The sequence below is a fragment of the Lipotes vexillifer genome, unplaced genomic scaffold, assembly GCF_000442215.2.
Source record: "Lipotes vexillifer unplaced genomic scaffold, Lipotes_vexillifer_v1.1 scaffold855, whole genome shotgun sequence".
NCBI lineage: Eukaryota > Metazoa > Chordata > Mammalia > Artiodactyla > Lipotidae > Lipotes > Lipotes vexillifer.
The window spans coordinates 1166915-1172969 of NW_006769393.1; positions in this window are offsets into that span (position 1 = coordinate 1166915).

Below are 6055 nucleotides of genomic sequence, written 5' to 3' on the forward strand. Positions count from 1 at the left end.
CTGTGATTCCCTTATTGCTAATAATACCACATCCAGGAAACTATCCTAAATAATAAAACTTTATCTTCCCTGTGCTGCTATACAGCAGAAAAGCTGACTCACGTCCCACACCGCCCCACCCCCCAAACTGGAAAGAGTCAGGTATGAACAGTTTCAAGGTGGGACTTCAAGAAAGTCATTATTGCCATTCTTAGTGATAATAATAATAAATGCATATTTATTATTCATTCTATGTTTTCTCATTTAACACTCACAACCCACGCTGAAGTGGAAGCTATTATTAGTACAATTTAATAGATAGGGAAGGGAGATTCAGAGAGATAGATGATTTTGCTAAGATTTCTTCATCTAGAAGACGAAGAGCAGTGCTTAAGCCCAGGGCTTCCAGTTACCAAACCATGTTCCTTCAACCATGAGTTCATGCATTAATGGTTTGGGAGCTGATCATTATTCTTATCCCCATTTTATTAGTCAGGAAAATTAGAAAAATAGATAGATAGCTCCATGCATTTGTCCAAGGAAAATGGCAGAATCTGGACTTTGGGCCCAAATCTTCTCTGGCTCCTGGGCTACTTCCACCACCAGGATGTTACAGTTTTCCAACCCCAATTCCCTGGCTTCTTTTGCTCGGTTCTGGAAAGAGCATCCCAAAAGGATTGTGCTATAAAGTACACTGGAGTCCGATGAGGAATGTCATGGAAGTGTATTTTCGGGGCTCTCCAGCTCACCTTGCGTTTTCAGGGGCCACCATGTTTCCTGGGTGCACAATGGCTGCTCAGCACACCAGGCACAGGTCCCTGCCCCCCAGCAGGAGGACACATTCTACTGAGGGAGACCAGAGCCAATCAGTGCAGATTGAGCCAACTTGAATTCACCAGTAAAGGTTGAAGGGAGGACCATGTTGACACCAACTTGTGATCAACTATCTAGTTCAGAGGAAAAGAGGGCAGAGGTGGATCATCAATGTCTGCCACGGGGACATTGATAATAGAGATTGGAGTAAGTATTGTTCGCTACAGGCTTGATGACCCAGATGCATAAGGATGGAATGGTTTCTAATGCAGAGACATCTAAAGTAGAGTAAAAGACTCAGGACCATCTCCAGGTAGGTTCTGGACGAAAGCCAACTAGATTTTAACCTCGTAACACTCGCCCCCTATCCTCTCTCCTCTCCCCTCTCCCTACACCCTCTTAACACTCATAAATTTGCACACATATATGTACACACACACATGCACTTGACTCCTATGAAGTCAGGTCTAAATGAGCAAATGAAGGTCAGGAAAAGTTTAAAGAGCAAACAACGCACACAATGGTTATGTGCAGAAGGAAGTAGGTGTGAATGCAGGATTAGGGTGGTCCTATCAGCTTTGCTTTTGTTAATAGCTTACTAGAGGAAGAGACTTTTAGAACGGAAGCAGTTTTATTGGGCTTGACAGAGATGGAATCCCAGATAGTCCCAAAGAACAAGATGAGATTTTGAGATCCAAGAGGCACCTAAAGATTGAACAGCAGAGTCAGAGCTGTCACTCACAAGCAGCACTAATATTTGCTCCAGCCAAAAAGCCCACATCCCAGGCTGAAGCCAGTTCCTGGAGAGCACATCTGGGCAAGAGCAAGGGAGGAGACACAGGAGGTCTCAGAAAAAAATTAAGGGAGAAGTTTTTCTGTCAAGATCAGTTTTTACTGGTCCAGGTCCTTGTCTTTAGCAGTTCTTTTCTTGAAGACACCAAAGACCTTTTCAAGGTCATGTCCCAACTTCATCCACTAACCAGCCATCCCCACTGGGAAAATGAGGTCCAGAGAGATGAAGTGGCTTATCCAAGAATATATGGAAAATGTATGTCAGAACCACTGCCAGAAGTCAAGGTTACATCTGTAGAAGCCTATTTTTCAAGTACCTGTGAGAGACCCACCTCTTTCACCCTGACAGCTGTCACCTGGCGTCATCACCCAACTTCTCAAGACTCCTCAGTATGTGGAGACTCCCATAGACCAGTGTATCAGACAGGATTTGGTTTGACTGCATATAACACAGAAGCTAAAAATAAGAGTGTGCCAAGTTGTCTGGGTCTCAGCCTCCTTCTGGCTCACCACACCACCAGCTCTTGATCTCATGGTCCAAGATGCTCGCCTGAGCTGCAACTTACACCTTTGACAATAGCAGGGAGGAAAAATAAGAAAAATGGTGTGTCTCTTCCCTGTAAGGATGCTTCCTGAATTCACTGACAACAGTTATATCACTGGTCAAAACTTAAGTCAACCATAGGCTCCTTCTCGGCTGCAAGGGAGACTAGGGAAGGCAGTTATTTAATCATTGGCAAGATGCCATCTCCCTAATGATGAAGGGAAGGCAGATATGGAGGCACAACGCCGGCCCAGGCCATACCCAGGGGTGGTCCTTAAGTCTCCAGTCCCATTAAGGAAAATAGGTAAGAGAAGCCAGATGAGTTAAGCCAAAGAAGATTCATACCCTAATGGCACCTGCAGCAAGAAGAATGTGAATTAGCAGAGAGAAAGGAGAGGCTTTCACATGGAAGAAATCTCACAAGCAAAGGTCTAGAATAAGAGATATTAAAAGCTAATAGTAGCAGGTGAAACAGTTCTTGGACCAATGGAGAGCAACTGGAGGAACAAGGCAGAGAGGCAGAGGGTGGAAGAAGCATCTGATAACTTATCAAGACCTAAATACCCACATCTTATTTTTTTTACATCTTTATTGGAGTACAATTGCTTTACAATGGTGTGTTAGTTTCTGCTGTGTAACAAAGTGAATCAGTTATACCTATACATATGTTCCCATATCCCTTCCCACATCTTATTTTCAATCGTTCATTCAACCAACATTTTATTGAGCACTTGCTATGTGAAAAGAACTATGCCTCCTTGACTAAAAAGGAGTGAAATAGACACTAAACTCATGGGTCTTACACTCCAGAAGAAAAGAAAAACAAGTAAGCAGACCGTTTCAGTATGGGGTGTTACAGACAATGCTAGAGAAGGTTCTGGGCTACGGAAGCACCAAGAAAAGGCACCTACGCAGACTTAGAAGTCAGGGAAGGCAAAGGCTGCCTGGAGGAAATGCTTACAGCCACGCAGCACAGAGTTAAGGGCACAGGTTCTGTGACTGCTTCCCCAGGTTCAAATCCTGGCTCCACCTCTTACTGGCTCTATATCCTGATATTTTCTCTAAACCCCCAACCTCCCTATCCATAATATAGGGATGCTAATGATAATCATAGCACCTACTTGCTAGGATTGCTTAAAGGATCAAAGGAGATACTCTCCGTGAATCACTTAGCATGGCATCTGGCATATAAATAAGTGCTCTGTATAGATGAGCTACTAATATGATGACTATTACTAGCCCTAAGCTAAGAGTTACGATTAAGTGGGGAAAAGGAAAATAGAGAGACATCCAGACAGAAGAAATAACATCTTCAAAAGGCTGAGTCCCAGAGCATCAGAAGGAAGGAGCACCATGTGGGGAGTGCTGAGGCAGTAGGCTGAGGAGGTAAACGGGACCAGATCAGGCAGGTCTTGGAGGCCAGGTGAAGGCATTTGGTCTTTACACAAGAGCAATAAGGAACCATCAGAGCAAGGGGCCCAACGTAATCAGGATGTCACCTTAGAAAGATCACTTCAAATGCCACATGGTGACAGATTGACCAGAGGCAACACTAAAGGCCAGGTGCCAATCAGTAGGTGGTAATCCCAGTGACAGATCATGGCAGCTTGAACCAAGGTGTTAGCAATGAAGGTAGAATGGTGGATGGATTCAAAAGCTATCTAGGGGGACTTCCCTTCAGTGGTTAAGACTTCATCTTCCCATGCAGGGGGTGCATGTTCAATCCCTGGTCAGGGAGCTATTGTAACAAATTCAGTAAAGACTTTAAAAATGGTCCACACCAAAAAAAAAAAACTTAAAAAAAAAAGAAAAACAGAAAGGATCTAGGAAGTGGGATCTATAGGACCTGCTCACCACAATCACATCCAACTTCACACATGCTCTTGGTACAGCCTCTCGAACAATCAAAACCCTACACAAAGCTTGGAAATTGTTCTAGTATCCATCACGACTAGCCCTTCTCATCAACAAGGAGACAGAGTATCACCTAGAAACAGCATAATTCTTCATCAGCAAAAGGCAGAACTAGATAATAGCCAGTCAGATAAAAATGATTTCAGGAGTTTAGAAATATGCTGCTATGTGCTGAACCAAAATAAATCCAGAGAAAAACAACTCCATAATAGCCTTCCATGCCCAACAAAATGTCCCATTTCAGCTTCTGAAGGCTTCATGTGAGTAATAGTGTTGTGTATATGGCGTGCTATTTGGTGACCCCATAATTTATCCTCTAATCTAGGACACTTCAAAGAATGAAGGTGACTTCTATTAATAGTACATCAGGACAACAGAAAACTGGGAGTTTTCCAGCCAAACCAAGTTATATAGTTGTTCATCCTTTTGGCTAACATTAACCCCCTTCCATCTACACACACACACACACACACACACACACACACACACACACACACAGATTTTTGTGACAACAGCCCCTGATGTCTTTCTGAGGAATCACAGATCCTCCAGTAGTAGGTAGCCTTACTGGGACTATCAGTGAAAATGCCAGGAGATGAGCCCAGCATGCAAGCTAGGCCAGCTGAACTTAGGACTTTGAACTTGACCGGAAATGGCACAAAAACATAAAACACGAGAAAAAGCCCATTCATTCCAGCAGCATCTCGCAGTGAGACCACTGCAGCATTCCTGCCTCCTAAACCCCTGGAGCCCTCATCATACCTGTTCTTTTATGAACCTGTTCTCCAGTCCTTCCCATCCATTCTGTGAGCTCCCTGATGTCATTACAATAAATTCCTTTTCTGCTGCTAAGAATCCTAATTGATAGAATTACCATAAGCTTTAGAGTACATAATTCTCACTCGAAAGTCCACATCTAGCATTCACTTACTCTGTGTCTTTGGCCTTAAAATAATATAATGCATAAAATATAAAATAAAAATATAATAATGCATACCGTAAAAATAATATAATAATACAATGCATACCTTAAAAATAATATAATGCATACCTTATAAATTAGTTATAGAAATAAATGAGATAATGTATGCTAAGCCTGTGGCTCAGTACCTGGTTCAGTTCAGAAGTAAGCCATCAACTCATGATAATTTCTTTCCAAACTTTCTTTCTCTCAGCTAATATTCTATAGATTTGATTTTGATATTTCGTATCAATATTTAGAGAAGGGGTAATCATTAGAATGACTTTAAGTTCGTTTAAGCCAAGCTGGATCTTGAAGTCCAACTGAGATTAAGTTGTACTACTGAAAAAGTATAAGGAAAAAAAACAGATAAATGGAAGAGATGATTGTAAGTTCCCCATCAGTAAGGAGAGTCCAGGTTATGCTGCAGTAATAAACAACCCCAAAATCTCAGTGGCTTTTAACAACAAAGGTTTATTTCTTGTTCATCCTACCTTTCTATTATGAGTTGGCTATGGTTTCTGCTCTAGTCCATCCTTACCCAGTATATTTGTCAGAAAGGAGCAAAGAAACAGAATATACACAGAGAAAAAGAGATTTATTTTAAGGAATTGGCTCAGCTGATGGTGAGGCTACAGATCCAAAATCTCCAGGCTCAAACAGGCTGGAAATTCAGATACGTGTTACTATTAGAGTCTTGGGTCTGAATTCCACAGGGTAGCAGGCGGAAACTCAGGCCAAGTCTCTGCGTTGCAGTCTGGAGAAGAAGTCCTTCCTCTATGGGAAACCTAAGTCTGCTCTTAAGGCCTTCAACTGATTGGATGAGGCCCACCCACATTAAGGAGGGTAATCTGCTTTACTCAAAGTCCACTGATTTAAATGTTAATCACATCTAAAAAATACCTCCTCAGTAACATCTAGACCCTTTGCTCAAACAACTGGGCCCATAGCCTAGCCAAATTGACACATAAAATTAACCATTGTCAGGCTAAAGAATCAGTCACCATCTCAATCATCTTGGTTGTCACTTGTCACTGTGGCAGAGGGAAAGA